Genomic DNA, 18,153 nt, shown 5'->3' with positions numbered 1-18,153 from the left:
GCTCAAGTAATTCTCCTTCCTCAGCCTCCCGAGTAGCTGGGATTACAGGCACCCGCCACCACACCCAGCTAATTTTTGTATTTTTAGTAGAGACGGGCTTTCGTCATGTTGGCCAGGCTGGTCTCGAACTCCTGACCTCAAGTGATCCACCCGCCTCGGCCTTCCCAATTGCTGGGATTACAGACGTGAGCCACCATGCCCAGCCCAGGGCACGAAGCTTTGAAATGAGGGGACCAGTTACCCACGTCCTTTTGACGGGTGGGGGAATCAAGATTCAGAGCCCAGAGGTCGCACGATGGAGAAACACAACCCTGACACGAGAGCCCACCGCCCCGGAGACCCACAGGCTGTTCACGCAGCACACCTGCCTGCCCTGTCTGCGCCAGATGTAAAGGCTGAAACCCGGGGTCCCAGTGGCCCAGAGGCCTCAGCCACCGGTGGGAGAAGGCGTCAAGGCCTTAGAGGCTAACTGGTCTCATTAGAACCTCCAGGAATGGCAGGGAGGCAGGAGAGGAAGGAAGTCCAGTCTTCTAGCCCCATGGTTTCTCCAAGGAAGCAAGGCCTGCCCACCGCTGCACCCCTCAAAACAGCCCCCCACACTGCAGACTGCTCTCTGCCCACTCTGTCACTTCCTAGTGAGCTGATGAAGTTTGCAAAGCCCTCTGCAGCCACAAAGCCCTGGGCTCAAGGCTCCTCCTACCACATGCTGTGTGGCTTAGGGAAGGTGTCCCAACCTCTCTGAAATCCAATTCCTTCCCTCTTAAGTGTTGAAAAAGGTGTTGAGTAGCCACTCTGCAGCTGGGCACTCGGCTACAGTCATGTGGGGATAGAGTTCAGGGCATGAAGCTTTTTTTTTTTTTTTTTTTTTTTTTTTTGAGATGGAGTCTGACTCTATTGCCCAGGCTAGAGTGTAGTGGCACGATCTCAGCTCACTGCAACCTCCGCCTCCCTGGTTCAAGCGATTCTGTTGCCTCAGCCTCCCAAGTAGCTGGGATTACAGGTGCCTGCCACCATGCCCGGCTATGTATTTTTAGTGGAAATGGGGTCTCACCATGTTGGCCAGGCTCATCTCGAACTCCTGACCTCAGGTGATCCTCCTGGCTCAGCCTCCCAAAGTGCTGGGATTACAGACATGAGCCACCATGCCCAGCCCAGGGCATGAAGCTTTGAAATGAGGCCCGAAGACAGTAACAGAATGCTGTGCAGGCCGGAGAGGGAGAGGTCAGCTTCCTGGGGACACAGATAGAACTCCCCAGATAATAGACCAGAATGAGCCTGTTCCTCTCAACCATTTCTACCCCAGAGAGCCACTCTGAGCTGCTTGGAAAAGACTAGAAGTAACCCAGCTGCCCATCACTAGAGGATCTGCTGGAGGAGTCCAGGACCTCCAGCCAACTACAAAGCCACTTTTAATTGTATCTATGTATTTATTTTTAAGAGACAGGGTCTCGCTCTGTGGCCCAGGCCGGGGTGCTGTGGTGTGAGCACAGCTCATTGCAGCCTTGACCTCCTGGGCTCAAGGAATCCTCCCATCTCAGCTTTCCAAAGTGCTGGGATGACAGGTGCACGCCACTGCACCTGGCCTACTTTTAATATTTTAAAAGGAGAAATTTAATATTTAATATTTTATATTCCACATTACATTGAAAATTTAATATTTTACAAAGAGTCAGAGAAGAAAAACCCGGTTACAGATAGGGAGGCACAGAGAGATCTGGAGACAGGGAGAGGCAGAAACAGCGGCGGAGACGTAGAGAGGGAACCGGCAGAGAAATGAGGACACAGCGGCCAGCCCGGCTTGAGACACTGGATCCCCCCAGGCCTCTGCCCTCCTGCCCTGTACAAATCCCCAGCCCCAGCGGGTCCCGCCAGCCAGCCCGCCGTGCCATCTGTAGGCTGCCCCTGACCCTGGCCCAGACTCACCCTTTCAACTCCCTGCCCATGGTCAGCGCAGCCCTCGGATCACTGTGTGGGGGCCGCGGCCATTGGCCCGGTAACCAGGTTTGCTGCCTGTGCCCACGGTCACCGCTGCCCACGGCTTCCGGGTGCTGGCCGAGAGCCCTCGGGTCTTGTCCTCGGAGGCCCCACTGTGGGAGACATTGGCGGATAAGACAGATGGGCCTGTCTCGCCCCGACACCAGCCAGAGATCCTCAGGGCACCACCTCACTGCAGGTTCTGGAGGCTTCCAAAGGAGGACGGGAGCTGGACATTGCTGATGGTCAGTCTGGCACCTCCCCGACCCCGCTGCCTTCTCCAAGGTAGCTCTGCTTCACAGAACCCTCCCCCAAACCCTCAGGCAGGTCCTTTTTTTTTTTTTTTTTTTTTGAGATGGAGTCTCTCTCTGCCGCCCAGGCTGGAGTGCTGTGGCCGGATCTCAGCTCACTGCAAGCTCCGTCTCCCGGGTTTACGCCATTCTCCTGCCTCAGCCTCCCGAGTAGCTGGGACTACAGGCGCCCGCCACCTCGCCCGGCTAGTTTTTTGTATTTTTAGTAGAGACGGGGTTTCACCGTGTTAGCCAGGATGGTCTCGATCTCCTGACCTCGTGATCCACCCGTCTCGGCCTCCGAAAGTACTGGGATTACAGGCTTGAGCCACCGCGCCCGGCAGGTCCTTTTTTATCCTCATTCACGGATGAGGTGGCTGAGGCCCAGAGAGGTTAAGCAGTTTGCACAGGGTAACACAGCCAGAATCCTAGCCTAGGAAGTGGGCTGCCTGCTGCTCCATCTCCCCTACCATGCCCTTCTGCCCCAAGCCACCGGGGCTCCCAGCCACCCCCATCTTGTGGGCACAGAAACGAAGTCCCAGTGCCTAAGAGAGGCAAAGAGAAAAGGGAATGAGGCTGGGCACGGTGGCTCACGCCTGTAATCCCACCACTTTGGGAGACCAAGGTGGGCGGATCCCCTGAGGCCAGGAGTTCCAGACCAGCCTGGCCATCATAGCAAAACCCCATCTCTTTTGGACTTTTAGTAAAGTCCAAAAATTATCTGGGCATGGTGGCAGGCGCCTGTAATCCCAGCTACTCAGGAGACTGAGGCAGGAGAATCATTTGAACCTGGGAGACAGAGGTTGCAGTGAGCTGAGATCACGCCATTGCACTCCAACTGGAGCGACAGAGCAAGACTCCGTCTCAAAAAAAAAAAAAAAAGATAAGATAAAAAAGAAAAGGGAATGAACGCGCCGTGGCCCCAGGAGCTGGGAGAAAGCAAGTCACCATCGGCCTCACGCCGCAGGTCCATGCCTGCCTTGAACGACCGAGGAGAGGCCTCCCTGCGCCTCTGGAAAACCCGTGCAAGGACCCGGACAGTGCTGTGTAGCGTGGGACCTTCTGCCACAGAGGCCCATGCTGCCCATCGCCACCTGTTTCTGGGTCTCGATTTCCTGCCTGGACTTAGACGAGGACATGGATATGAAGGGAAGAAGGTTTGTAAACAGAAGAAGCTGTGCCCACGAGGAGAGCTCCTAGGGTTCAGGAATTGCTGGTTTGAGCCTGGGGACCGCCCAGGGTGAGAGAGGTTAGCAAACCCCTAGGGCCGGGAGCTGTGGCTCACACTTATAATCCCAGCACTTAGGGAGGCGGAGGCGGGAGGATCGCTTGAGCCAAGGAGGCCGAGGCTGTGATGATCTGATTGTGCCACTGCACTGCAGCCTGGGTGACAGAGCGAGACCCTGTCTCAAAAAGAACGCTCCTGGGGGTCCCAGCTCCATGGCCAGGGCTCAAGCTCTGGGGATCTCACCAGGTCCCTCCCACTCTGCGCTTCCCCAAAGCCCCCACTGTCCACAGGAATAAGTCCCGGCTCCCCCGCCTTGCCCTTTAGACAGGGGCTTTCCGAGTGGGCCTAGGTCTGTCTGAACTTTGGGCCCTTCTGCCTCCAGTTTCTCACACTCTCTTTTTTTTTTTTTTTTTTTTTTTTTTTGAGACGGAGTCTCGCTTTGTCACCCAGGCTGGAGTGCAGTGGCGCGATCTCGGCTCACTGCAAGCTCCGCCTCCCGGGTTCCCACCATTCTCCTGCCTCAGCCTCCCGAGTAGCTGGGATTACAGGCGCCCGCCACCACGCCTGGCTAATTTTTTGTATTTTTAGTAGAGACGGGGTTTCACTGGGTTAGCCAGGATGGTCTCGATCTCCTGACCTCGTGATCTGCCCGTCTCGGCCTCCCAAAGTGCTGGGATTACAGGCTTGAGCCACCGCGCCCGGCCCTTCTCACACTCTCTACCTCCCTTCAGGACTCGGCTCTGTGGACTCCCCGACCACTGCGCGGCCACGCTGGCCTTGGCCGAGCTGGCCTCAGCCGTGCTGACCAGAGCCAGCAGGGGTCAGGATTCACCCAGGAATGACGGGCCCAAGGCCGCTAGGGTTCCAGTGCCTGACAGAGGACAGAGTTCCTGCACACTGGCCAGTGAACACAGACCGGAAGCAGTATGGGAACAGGAAGCTGGGGGTAATGGGCACGAAGTCAGAGACAGAGATGCCTGTGGGTTCCACGTTTATGCTGAAAAGGCTTCTGACTTCCATTTCCCTGACCTCATCTCTGCCCCAGCACCAAAGAGGCACTCCAAAATTAATGCACACCCCAAATCAATGCTCCTTCCACCAGGTGCCGCTCCAGCTTTCTGCATCCAAGGAAACAGCTCCTTGATTCAAGCTTACACCCTAGGGTGCCCTTTCCCCCTGTTTCTCTTGCCTCCCACGTCCCAGCCATCAGCAAATGCTGACAACTCTACCTTCAGAATTGTTTCCAGGCCAGGCACAGTGGCTCATGCCTGAAAACCCAGTGCTTTCGGAGACTGAGGCAGGAAGATGGCTTGAGCCCAAGAGTTCAAGGTCAGCCTGGGCAACATAAAGACTTCCTCTCTGGAAAACAACAACAACAACAACAACAACAACAACAACAACAACAGAATTGATCCTGAAGCTTTTAAAGAACAAACAGCACCAATCCTACCCAAACTCTTTCAGAAACTAGAGGAGGAGGGAACATTTCCCTACATGTTTTATGAGGCCAGCATAACCAAAACACATTATAGAAAATCGTAGGCCAATATCCCTCATGAATATCAATGCACAAATCCTTAATTTTTTTTTTTTTTTTTTTTTTTTGAGACAGAGTCTCACGCTGTTGCCCAGGCTGGAGTGCAGTGGCGCGATCTCGGCTCACTGCAAGCTCCGCCTCCCGGGTTCCCGCCATTCTCCTGCCTCAGCCTCCTGAGTAGCTGGGACTACAGGCGCCCGCCACCGCGCCTGGCTAATTTTTTGTATTTTTAGTAGAGACGGGGTTTCACTGTGGTCTCGATCTCCTGACCTTGTGATCCGCCCACCTCGGCCTCCCAAAGTGCTGGGATTACAGGCTTGAGCCACCGCGCCTGGCCAACAAATCCTTAATATTAACAAATTGAATCCAGCTATCTATAAAAGGGATTCTCCAACATGACCAGCAAGTGGGGCTTATCCCAGGAATGCAAGGTTGGTTTAATACCCAAGAATCAACATGATTAGCATAAGGGAGGAAAACCATATGCTCTTCTCAGTAGATGCAGAACATTCAGCTCTCACTTGGACAAAATTCAGCACTCATGCAGATTTAAAGCATGCAACTAGGAATAGAATGGAATATCCTCAACCAGATAAAAAGTGTCTATAAAAACCCTACAGCTGCCATCCTCAGTGGTGAAGGACTGAGTGCTCTCCCCCTAAGACCAGAAACAAGGGAAGGATGTCCAGTTCCACTGGTTCTCTTCAACATTGTACTGGAGGTTCCACACAGTGTGATAAGACAGAAAAATAACATATAAGACAAACAGCAGTAAGGAATAACTAAGGCCAAGAGTGGTGGTTCAGTGGCTCATGCCTGTAATCCCAGCACTTTTGGAAGCTGAGGCAGGAGGATCACTTAAACCCAGGAGTTCAAAACCAGCCTGGGCAACACAGCAAGACCCTGTCTCTACCAAAAAAAAAGAAAGAAAGAAAAAAATTAATGGGCATGGTGGCATGCACCTAGGGTCTCAGGTACTCAGGAGGTTGAGACAGGGGGATCACCTGAGCCCAGGAGTTCAAGGCTACAGTGAGCTATGACTGCACCACTGCATTCCAGCATTCCAGCCTGGGTGACAAAGTGAGACCCTGTCTCCAGAAAAAAAAATGAGAGAGAGAGAGAGACACAGACAGACAGACAGACAGACAGACAGACATATTAACCAACTGCAATAAATTGACCTTATTTGGATTCTGAACTGAACAAAGTGTGAAAAAATTTTAGAATGCAGTCAGGGAAATTGGACACTGGCTGGATATTTGAGCATATTAAGAAATTACTGGCCAGGCGCGGTGGCTCAAGCCTGTAATCCCAGCACTTTGGGAGGCCGAGACGGGCGGATCACGAGGTCAGGAGATCGAGACCATCCTGGCGAACACGGTGAAACCCCGTCTCTACTAAAAAATACAAAAAACTAGACGGGCGCGGTGGCAGGCGCCTGTTGTCCCAGCTACTCGGGAGGCTGAGGCAGGAGAATGGCATGAACCCGGGAGGCGGAGCTTCCAGTGAGCTGAGATCCGGCCACTGCACTCCAGCCTGGGCGACACAGCAAGACTCCGTCTCAAAAAAAAAAAAAAAAAAAAAAAAGAAATTACTGTCCATTTTCTTAAAAAATGATAATGGAATTGTTGGCTGTGTTTTTTTAAGTCGTTGTATTTTAGAAATGCAAATATTTATGGATGAAATTACTTCGCATCTGGGATTTGCTTTGACATAGTCTGTTGGGGAGGGTGAAGAGGGACTTATGGAACAAGATGCATCATACTTAGGGGATGGCTTTATGGGGGTTCATTACGTGATTCTCTAAGCCTTTGTTTGTGTATAAAATTTTCCATAATAAAAGGCTAAGCCAGGCACGGTGGCTCACGCTGGTAATCCCAGCACTTTGGAAGGCTGAGGTGGGTGGATCATGAGGTCAGGAGTTCAATACCATCCCGGCCAACATGGTGAAAACCCCGTCTCTACTAAAAACACAAAAATTAACTGGGCATGTTGGTGCACGCCTGTAATCCTAGCTACTCAGGAGGCTGAGGCAGGAGAATTGCTTGAACCCAGGAGGCGGAGCTTGCAGTGAGCCGTGATCGCGCCGTTGCACTCCAGCCTGGGTGACAGAGCGAGACTCCGCCTCAAAAAAAAAAAAAAATAGCTTGCAGTGAGCTGGAGATCGCGCCACTGCACTCCAGCCTGGGGGACAGAGCGAGACTCCATTTCAATAAAAAAAAAAAAAAAAAAGCCCGGTATGGTGGCTCAAGCCTATAATCCCAACACTTTGGGAGGCCAAGACGGGCGGATCACGAGGTCAGGAGATTGAGACCATCCTGGCTAACACGGTGAAACCCCATCTCTACTAAAAAATACAAAAAAAAACTAGCCAGGCGAGGTGGTGGGCGCCTGTAGTCCCAGCTACTCGGGAAGCTGAGGCAGGAGAATGGCGTAAACCCGGGAGGTGGAGCTTGCAGTGAGCTGAGATCCGGCCACTGCACTCCAGCCTGGGCGACAGAGTGAGACTCCAACTCAAAAAAAAAAAAAAATCAATATAAGCAAGAGTTTCCTTCAGAATCTGATGTGGGCGATTAATTTCCATGTATATCAGAGGAGAGTTCTGGTTTTTTTTTTTGAGATAGAGTCTAACTCTATCCCCCAGGTTGGAGTGCAGTGGTGCGATCTCAGCTCACTGCAACCTCCGCCTCCTGGGTTCAAGTGATTCTCCTACCTCAGCCTCCCTCGTAGCTGGGATTACAGGCGGCTGCCACCATGCCCAGCTAATTTCTGTGTTTTTAGTGGAGACGGGGTTTCATCATGTTGACTAGGATGGTCTCAAACTCCTGAGCTCAGGTGATCCGCCCACCTCAGCTTCCCAAAGCGCTGGTATTACAGGTGTGAGCCACTGCGCCGGGCCGAGATTTTTTTTTTTTTTTTTTTAATGGCAGATGGATAAACTTCATTCTAAACCTAGAACTTACTCTGGGGGTCACTTATTTGTGGGGACAGCTAATTTTTGTACTTTCATCACGTTGGCCAGACTGGTCTCAAACTCTTGACGTCAATGGATCCATCTGCCTTGGCCTTCCAAAGTGCTGGGATTACAGGTGTGAGCCAGTGCACCCGGCCAATATGCATATATATTTTTTGAGACAGGGTCTTGCTCAGTCACCCAGACTGGAATGCAGTGGTAAGATCCTGGCTCACTGCAATCTCAACCTCCTGGCCTCAAGCGATCCTCCCACCTCAGCCTCCTAAGTAGCTGGGGCTACAGGCCAGGCATGCACCACCACATCCAACTAATTTTTTTTCTTTTTTTGAGATGAGGGTCTCACTGTGTTGCCCAGGCTGGTTTCAAACTCCTGGGCTCAAGCGGTCCTCCTGCCTCTCCCTCCCAAAGTGCTGGGATTCCAGGCATTGTCCCCTTCCTGTCCTCGGTCGGTGTCTCCCCACCCCTTGTCCTGAGTGGAAGCCTCCTGAGGGTAGTGACCGTGCCTGAGCCTGCATGGACCCAGCACCTAGTAGGTGCCCAGGAGATGCTGAGAAGTGCAGGTTCTTTTGCATCCAGCAGGACAAGGGAGGTAGGTTTGACGTCCCATGGAGCACCCCACGCCCAGCCTCTCAGCTGCTGGGTGACCTTGGGGTGTCCCTCAAGTGTCTGGGTCCAGCATCCCTGGCGGGATGCATCTCCCTCAGTTCCTCATGGAGAGCTGCCCCGGGGCGCAGGGAGAGCGTGGGAGGGGGATGCAGGCGAAGCTTTGAGCCTCCCAGGCAGTGGGGCGGGAGCACCTGGTTGCTAAGGTTACGACCACCTGTGATGGGATGTTGCCATGGAGACTCACCACCTGGGCGGAGAGGGCGGCTCCAGATGGGGAAGCCGTGGGAGAGGCTGGGGGCGGGGAGGAAGCAGCCCGCAGACGGCGGTGGCCTTCTGGGGAGGGGCGTGGTAGGGCCAAGGGGTCTCCTGTCCTGTGCTGTCCTGCCTGGGAAAACCAGTAGGAACTCTTCTGCGGCAGGAATCATTTCTAAAATTAAAAGCCCTCCTCCTCTCGCTCGCCCTCTCCAGCGTGAGGGACAGGACCAGGTGCGGGTAGGAGTGGCAGTCATGCCCCAGGGAGGGAGGCTGCAGGGGCAGGTGGCCTGGGAGCCTCCCGTGTGGCCCCAGACAAGTGGCCTCCCTCTGTAACTGGGGATAGAGTCCTTGGCTGCTAAGAGGCAAACGTGTAGAGTCCTGGAGCCTTGGGCTCCAGATGCCTGAGGTCAAGCCCCAGCTTCAGCAGGCAGATGCTGTGTGACCTGAGGCTAGTGACCTAACCTCTCTGAGCCCCCAAATTCTCATCTGTAAAGTGGGAATAGTAATGAATCCAGGCCAGGCACAGTGACTCACATGTGTAATCCCAGCACTTTGGGAGGCTGAGATGGGAGGATCACTTGAGTCCAGGAGTTCAGGACTGCAGTGAGCTATGATTGCACCACTGCACTCTAGCCTAGGCAAAATAGCAAGACCCTGTTAATTAAAAGTTAATCAGCGCCAGGCTCGGTGGCTCACACCTGTAAATCCCAGCACACTGGGAGGCCAAGGTGAGCAGATCACTTGAGGTCAGGAGTTCTAGACCAGCCTGGCCAACATGGAGAAACACCATCTCTACTAAAAATACAAAAATTAAATGGGTGTGGTGGCATGCGCCTGTAGTCCCAGCTACTCCGGAGGCTGAGGCAGGATAATTGCTTGAACCCGGGAGGCAGAGGTTGCAGTGAGCCAAGATTGCACCACTGCACTCTAGCCTGGGCAAACAGAGTGAAACTGTCTTACAAAAAATTTAAAAAGCTAATTTAAAAATTAGCCAGGTGTGGTGGCACATGCTTGTAGTCCGAGCTACTTGGGAGGCTGAGGCAGGAGGATCACTTCAGCCCAGGCGTTCGAGGCTGCAGTGAGCCGTGATCATGCCACTGCACTCCAGCCTGGGTGACAGAATGAGACCCTGTCTCTTAAAAATATATAATAATAATAACTAATCCCTCATCATTTTGGGAAGGAATAAATGGACACATAATATTACAAGACTGGGCCGGGCGCGGTGGCTCAAGCCTGTAATCCCAGCACTTTGGGAGGCCGAGACGGGCGGATCACGAGGTCAGGAGATCGAGACCATCCTGGCTAACACGGTGAAACCCCGTCTCTACTAAAAAATACAAAAAACTAGCCGGGCGAGGTGGCGGGCGCCTGTAGTCCCAGCTACTCGAGAGGCTGAGGCAGGAGAATGGCGTAAACCCGGGAGGTGGGGCTTGCAGTGAGCCGAGATTGCGCCACTGCACTCCAGCCTGGGCGACAGAGCCAGACTCCGTCTCAAAAAAAAAAAAAAAAAAAAAAAATATTACAAGACTGGGCACAGTGGCTCACACCCGTAATACCAGCACTTGGGGAGGCCAAGGAGAGAAGATCACTTTAGGCTAGGAGTTCAAGACCAGCCCCAGCAACATAGTGAGACCCTGGCTCTACAAAAAAAATTAAAACTTAGCTGGGTGTGGTGGTGCTCACCTGTAGCCCCAGCTTCTTGGGAGGCTGAGGTAGGAGGATCACTTGAGCCCAGGAGGTCAAGGCTACAGTGAGCTATGACTGTACCACTGTACTCCAGCCTGAGCAACAGAGTGAGACCCTGCCTTAAAAAAGAGCTAGGTGAGGTGGCTCACGCCTGTAATCCCAGCACTTTGGGAGGCCAAGGTGGGCAGACTGCTTGAGGTCAGGAGTTCGAGAGCAGCCTGGCCAACATGGTGAAACCCTGTCTCTACCAAAAATACAAAAATTACCTGGGCATGGTGGCTGATGCCTGTAATCCCAGCTACTCAGGAGGCCGAGGCAGGAGAATCACTTGAACCTGGGAGGTGGAGGCTGCAATGAGCTGAGATCGCACCACTGCACTCCAGCCTGGGCGACAGAGCCAGACTCCATCTAAAAAAAAAAATGAGGCAGTGGTTTCTGGAAGCGGTAGACATTTCCAGGGAAACCAGGATTGGGGGGCCGCTTCCCCACTCAGCCCCCCAGAAACGCCTGCTCTGGGAACAAACTCCACCATCTTCAATGCCACTGGATCATCCATCTGTTCAACCAGCATTTATTGGAGGCCTCTTGTGTGCCGGTACTGGAGACCATGATAAAAAGGGAGGGTAGGCCGGGCGCGGTGGCTCAAGCCTGTAATCCCAGCACTTTGGGAGGCCGAGACGGGCGGATCACGAGGTCAGGAGATCGAGACCATCCTGGCTAACACGGTGAAACCCCGTCTCTACTAAAAAAAAAATACAAAAAACTAGCCGGGCGAGGTGGCGGGCGCCTGTAGTCCCAGCTACTCGCGAGGCTGAGGCAGGAGAATGGCGTAAATCCGGGAGACGGAGCTTGCAGTGAGCTGAGATCCGGCCACTGCACTCCAGCCTGGGTGACAGAGCGAGACTCTGTCTCAAAAAAAAAAAAAAAAGGAGGGTAGACCTTGTATGGGGCACATCAGCAAATTATAGGACATCTTAGTAGGCACGTGTCACGTAGGCCGGGAGAGAGGGATAGACAGAGGGTGGAGGTGGAGACGCGAGTGAAGAGGGGGAAGGGGCAGGCGGGGCAGAGGTCTGGGGGAAGGGCATTCTAGGCAGAGGGAACAGCCCGTGCTAAGGCCCTGCGGTAGAAGCCTGGCCCAATCTCCACCGCCAAGGGCTCAGGAGTACTGGCCACAAACCAGGCAGAGCCACTGCAGAGTCTCTGCAGCCCCGGAAGAAGATGGGAACTGCTCTGATCTCCATTTTGCAGAGGTGGAGACTGAGGCTGGAGGGACGCACCCCATGGTTACACAGGCAGGGCCTAGACTGGACCCCAGCTGGCATCCCTTACCCTGCAGGACTCACAGCAAGCATCCCCTCCTCCGGGAGGCCTCCCTGGATCCCGGCTTCGGTTCAGGACCCGGTGTCTCTACTGCCTCTTCCACGCCACTTTGTGATGATTTCATATTTCAGGCATCTGCTCCCTCTGTCCGAAGATATCCCCCTTGAGCCTAGAATCCTTCCTCCAGCCCTTGGCCTGGTATACAGTAGGTGCTCAATGAATGCCTTCCTACAAGAGCTCTGAGAGCCAGCTATCAGGAGCGTCACTTTACACAGAGAGAAACAGCATCAGAGAGAGAAGGAGACCTCCCCCACTGGGTTCACAATGTGCAGTAGCCCAGGGCCAGCTGGTGGGGAGAGCATGGGGGGTCATGAAGTCCTTCTGGACCTCTCTGGGGCCAGGAAGTGAACCGTACCTGCCCCCCACAGCATCCCGTGGTGGGGGGGCCTGGCCTGCAGCCTCCAGGGATGCAGTTTCTGGGCTTCCAGCCAACGCGACAGTCTGGGAACAGAGCCTGCTTGAGTCACAGGTGGCTGCGCGAATGCCAGGCCACCTCCAAAGCCACTGGGATTACACAGCGGGTGGGGAGGACTGTGGGGTGGGTGAAGGGGGCAGACAGGGCAAGGTTAGGCACACAGGCTCCCGAGGCCTCCTTCTCGCCCCTCACTTGGGAGAAATGGCATCTCCCAGCCTTGGTTTGCTCATCTGTGAGATGGGGAGGCTAAATGTGGCTTTTAGAAGATGCAGCAAGGGGCTGGGCATAGTAGCTCACACCTGTAATCCCAGCACTTTGGGAGGCTGAAGTGGGTGGATCACCTGAGGTCAGGAGTTCGAGACCAGCCTGGTCAACATGGTGAAACCCCATCTCCCCTAAGAATACAAAAATTAGCCGGACATGGTGGCAGGTGCCCGTAATCCCAGCTACTTGGAAGGCTGAGACAGGAGAATCGCCTGAACTCAGGGGGCGGAGATTGCAGTAAGCCGAGATTGCACCACTGCACTCCAGCATGGGTGACAAGAGGGAAAATCCATCTCAAAAAAGAAAAAGAAAAAAAGACAAAAAAAGGTTAAAAAACTTTCCACAAGCATTCATGGTGCACTTGGTGTGTGCTAGGCAGAAGGCACATTGGGGAACAAGCCCGTTAGACAAACAGAGGCTCCAAGCTGCTCCACAGAGGGATGGAGAGAAAGGCCGTCCAAGCTGGCCACAGTGAAGGCAAGGGCCTGGGACTGGAGGGACTTGGCCTGTTTGAGGAAGGCTGAAGGGGTGGAGCCCGGGAAAGAGTGAGTGAGGACAGGCGAGGGGGAGAGGCAGTGTGGCAGACCAAACAGTGCAGGCGGCCGGGCAGTGGCTCACGCCTATCATCCCAGCACTTTGGGAGGCTAGGGTGGGTGGATCACCTGAGGTCAGGAGTTTGAGACCAGCCTGGCCAACATGGTGAAAACCGAGCTGTACTAAAAATACAAAAATTAGCTGGGTATGGTGGCGGGAGCCTGTAATCCCAGCTACTCCAGAGGCTGAGGCAGGAGAATGGTTTGAACCCAAGAGGCAGAGGTTGCAGTGTGCCAAGATGGCACCACTGTACTCCAGCCTGAGCGACAGAGCAAGACTCCATCTCAAGAAAAAAAGAAAGAAAGAAAAAACGAAATCCTAACGTAGATGGGATGCACACGGGACCCTCACGGCAATAGGGAACCATGGCAGGTTCTGGAGCCCAGCGGCTAAGCTTCCTCTGAGGGGCTTCCTCCGAGGGCAACATAAGGAATGGGCCTGGAGGGCTGGGCTGTGGCAGGTGTTCAGGTGCAGATGGTGGCGGCCTGGACTAGGGTTGGGGGACGGTGGGCAAAGGAGGCGATGGCAGCTTCCAGAAGATTCCACACGGAACAACCTGCTGCACTTGGGGTGCCCCTGCGTTTATTGCACGGCCATCTCCGCAGGCACACCCGGGCACAGGGGGTCCTCGGACACGAAGCGCGCAGGGTGCTCACGGAGGGGTTACGCACCTGCCCTCCCAGCGCCCCCGCACCTGCGCCCACGTGGCCTCGCACACCTGCGGCCCCAAACGCCGAGCACGCGGCCCAGCGCAGCCCCCGCGCGCCCCCGCCAGGCGCGCCGAGGAGACCGGCGGGCGGGTGCGCGCGACGGCGGCGCGCACGGCGGAGCCCGGGAGGCGGCGGCGGCGGCAGCTGCTCGTGTCGGCTCCGGGCGGCCCCCGCGCCGCAGCCCGCGCCGTGTCCGCGGCGGAGCCGCCCAGGTGAGTGGCCGAGCCGGGGCCCGGCGTGGGGCGCACCCGCAGGCCTGGGGACCCCGCACCTGCACCCTGCGCCTCTGCCGCCCGAAGCCCCCAACCCGCGACCCCATCCTCAGCCAGGGAAAAATGCACCGCGCACCCCTCCCGGGCGCATCGCTGCTTGCCAGGCCCCCGACGCTCCCCCTGGAAACTTTGGGGGCGAACTCCCCACCCTGGGGCCCCCCCGCCCCTCCCCTGGGGCGCCAAGGAGCGCGGAACCGGGTGGGCATCTCCCCGGAGCAGTGGGGACGCTGGGAGGATGCGCTCCTCTCCAGGAGGAGATGAACGGGGGACTGGTTGGGTCTGGGGTGTGGGGAACGTCCGAATAGAGCCTGCAGCCCGCGCCTTCCTGCCTGTCTCTCCGGAGCCGGGTCTGGTCCAGCCTCGGGGTGCGGAGCTGGAAGACGCACAGGGTGTCTGGGGTCCGCACCGGAGCCTGCTCCGTCCCTTAAGCTGACGGCCCAGCCTGGCGGGGAGGGACCTAGGGGCACAGGGCTGAGTCCCCTGCTCTGGGGCCCTGCGTCTGAATAGCACCAGAAATGGTAGGGGCTTCTCTCTGTGCCCTGAGGCTGGGCCTGGGTGCCCCCACCTCCTGGGCCTCTGGGGCCTGGCCAGGGGAGGCCTTGAACCCCATTCAACAAGTTTTGGGGAGCAGCACCTTTCGCCTTGGTCCGGGCACAAGAAAAGCCCCGCGTCCTTACACTGGAGACCACCTTATAACTGGGTTTCTCAACGTGTGCTTGGGGCACTAATGGTGCCGGTGTCCCGGCCCCCCCAGTTCTGAGGAGTCAGAACTTCTGAGGTGATGGGCCCCAGAAGCTGTATTCTAGCGGGCAGTTCCATGGACGCAGTGAGGCTGCAGACACCCTTGCTCTGGCGGGGGTGGGGACCGGGCGTCTGCTGTGCAGTGGTATTCGCAGAGGGACGATCTGGGGCTTGGCTGGGGGGAACCTTCAGGGACAACAGAGCTGTGAGAACCAGAGCAACCCAGGAGGGCTCCCTGCAAGTGGCCTGGAGAGGATGGAGAAGGTGTGAGGTGTGAGTAGTCAGGTGGAGGACGCAGGCTGGAAACAGGTTCAGGGAGGGTGGCGCTGGCTTTATCAGGAGGCTGGTGCGGGGTGGGCTGCTGGGACATGGCCTTACCCTGGCACCTCTCCCAGCCGAAGAGGCAGCCATCGTCGGAGACAGGATCTGAGCGGGAAGAACCCATGGACTTCCCCTGTAGACCCAGCTCCTCTCCCCACCTGGAATGATATGGGGTGGCAGGAAGGCCGGGCAGTGGGATGGGGGCTTAGGAGAGTTCAACTCAGCCTTCCCTGCCCTGTCTGTCCAGTCTCCACCAGTGACTTCTGGCAAATGACGTCCCCTCTCTCAGATTCACCCCACACAGGATTAAATGAGATGCTGCCCACCTCGGCTGTGGCGTGCTGCTGCCATAAAACAGATGCTCAGGGCCCTTCCTGGCCCCCCTCAGACTCAGCCATCCACCCCCAGGGTAAGCTGGGACCTGAAGGTGCCTTGCCGAGTGGGAATAGAAGGCAGTTTGATGTCTCTTCCCACAGCACTGTCATTCCCCGGCACCCCCTGAGTCACTACCTCGTCACCAGGTAGAGAGCCTCTCGAAGAACTCTGCGAGCAAAGTTTGCCCCGCGTGGCCCCGTCGAGCCGCCCACCACCGCATGTCAATCTCGGGCCTCCAAAGAGCGCCCTCCACCCTCTAGGGGAGAGCTGGGATTTTGTGGGTAGGAGCTGGCGTCAGACTCAGGTTCAAATGCTGACTGTCTGCAGCTAAGTGATGGGGTGAGCTGGGGCCCACTCTGACCCTCAGTCTCCTTCTCTCCAAAATGAACTTTATTATTCTCCCCCGTCAGGGCTGGGCTAGTGGGTGAAGTGGCCGGTGTAGACAGTGGGTGCTCCAAAACTGGTTCCAGATCTAGAGGCCCCGCCTGCAGAGAGCAGTCCACGGCCCCCCGTGTACAAGCTGGGAAGGAAAGTGGGTCGGTAGGCCCCCAGCCCCTCGAGGGGTTGACGGGGACTAACAGCAGATGGAAGCTAATTAGGGCTTAATGAATTGTCATGGATGAAGCCCCGGGAGGGCCTGGATCTAGGACAGAGGATGCAGGGGTCCTGGGAGACCGGCAGCGTGTCCCCAAAAGCAGACCTTGGAGGGACGCGTGTTGTGAAGGGCTGGGCCCCCTCCTCCCATATCTGTCTTAGAAGCTCGAATGGGGATCGCATCCAGACCACACTCCTCTTACTCCCACCACCCCGGTTGTGGTAGGGGGCAGAGAGGGGGAGATGCAGGTCGCTGTGGGCCTGGGGACAGAGGGGGCCGCTACCAAGCATCTCACCCCTGCCGCCTCTGGGTTTGGTCAGCCTCCAGGAGGGCCTTTCTCGAGGCAGATGTCAGCATCCCTTGCCCTGGGCGGGGACTGGAGGGAGGATGTATTTGAGGTAACCTTGCAAGAGGGCCGAGGGGAAGAGCCCTGCTCAGAATAAAGGAGGTGGATTGGAAGGGCTTCGGGACTTGGCCAGGAGCCGAGGGAGGGAGCTGCCCATCCCACCAGGCACCAAGCAGGTGGGGCCGCCTCTGTTCTAGGGAGGGACCCCAGCCACTCCCAGCCACACCCTGCCTTCTCCTTGGGCTAAGAGCTTCCAGGATCATGAGTCCAGGATCCGTATCTAAGGACAGCTGGGGATACAGGGAAGAGAGGCCTCCATTGCCCAGGTCCTGCCGTGGGGGGCAGTTTTTGGGAGGGGGTCCCCAAGGCCGGTGCCTGCACTGTGGTCGCTGCAGATCTCAGACCCCAAGGAGAGGTCAATGTCCCCCGCCTTACATGCCCCAGAAGGCAGGTGCACAGATCCCGGAGGCCTCGAGCGACCTCCCTCTTCAAGACTGCAATGACCCCGATGAGTTCCGGCTGCTGTGACAGCAGTGGCTGAGAACCACACACATTTATCATCTGACCGTTCTGGAGGCCAGAGTCCAAAATGGACCTCACTGGCATCAAACCAGGGCATAAGGCTGGGTGCGGTGGCTCACGCCCATAATCCCAGCACTTTGGGAGGCCGAGGCGGGTGGATCACCTGAGGTCAGGAGTTTGAGAACAGCCTGGCCAATATAGTGAAACTCCATCTCTACTAAAAATACAAAAAATTAGCTGGGCGTGATGGTGGGCGCCTGTAGTTCCAGCTACTTGGGAGGCTGAGGCAAGAGAATCACTTGAACCTGGGAGGCAGAGGTTGCAGTGAGCCGAGATTGTGCCACTGCACTCCAGCCTGGGTGATAGAGTGAGACTCTGTCTAAAAAAAAAAACCAAAAAAAAACAGGACATGGGCAAGGCTGGGCCCTCCTGCGCGCTCCAGGCGAAAATCCGGTTCCTGCCTTTCCCAGTGCCCAGAGGCACCCGCATCCCTTGGCTCAGGGCCCCACCCTCTCCCTTCATAGCCTCAGTGCAGCCTCTTCCAATCTGTCTCTGACTTGCACCCTCCTGCCTCCTCTCGTGAGGACCCTGTGAGGATGTTGGGCCTCCGGATGATCCGGGATGATCTCCTGATCTCACAATTCTTACTTAATCCCATCTGCAGAGGCCCTTTTTCCATGTAAGGTGGCTTTATCTGCAGTTCCGGGGATTAGAACGGGCTGGCCGTGGGGAGGCCTTCATTCTGCCAACCCCATTCTGCCAACCCCAAGCCCCCCTTCCCTGTTTATTTTCTCCCATACCATGGCCCGCCGTGTGACAGCTGGCTTTCCTTGTTTCTTCTGTTTCTCGCCCATAAACAGAATGCAGGGATTTGTCTGTTTTGTTCACTGCTGTTTCTCTTAAAAGCAGTGCCTGGCACACAGGTATTGTAGTTAAGTGCTTGTTGAATGAATGAATGATTGATAATGAATGAATGAATCCTTGTTGAATGAACGAATGAATGCTTGTTGAAAGAATGATTGTTGAAAGAAGGAATGAATGTTTGTTGGATGAATGCTTGTT

This window comes from Macaca nemestrina, chromosome 20 (genome assembly GCF_043159975.1).
Source record: "Macaca nemestrina isolate mMacNem1 chromosome 20, mMacNem.hap1, whole genome shotgun sequence".
Taxonomy (NCBI): Eukaryota; Metazoa; Chordata; class Mammalia; order Primates; family Cercopithecidae; genus Macaca; species Macaca nemestrina.
Note: the sequence above shows the minus strand (reverse complement) of the source record.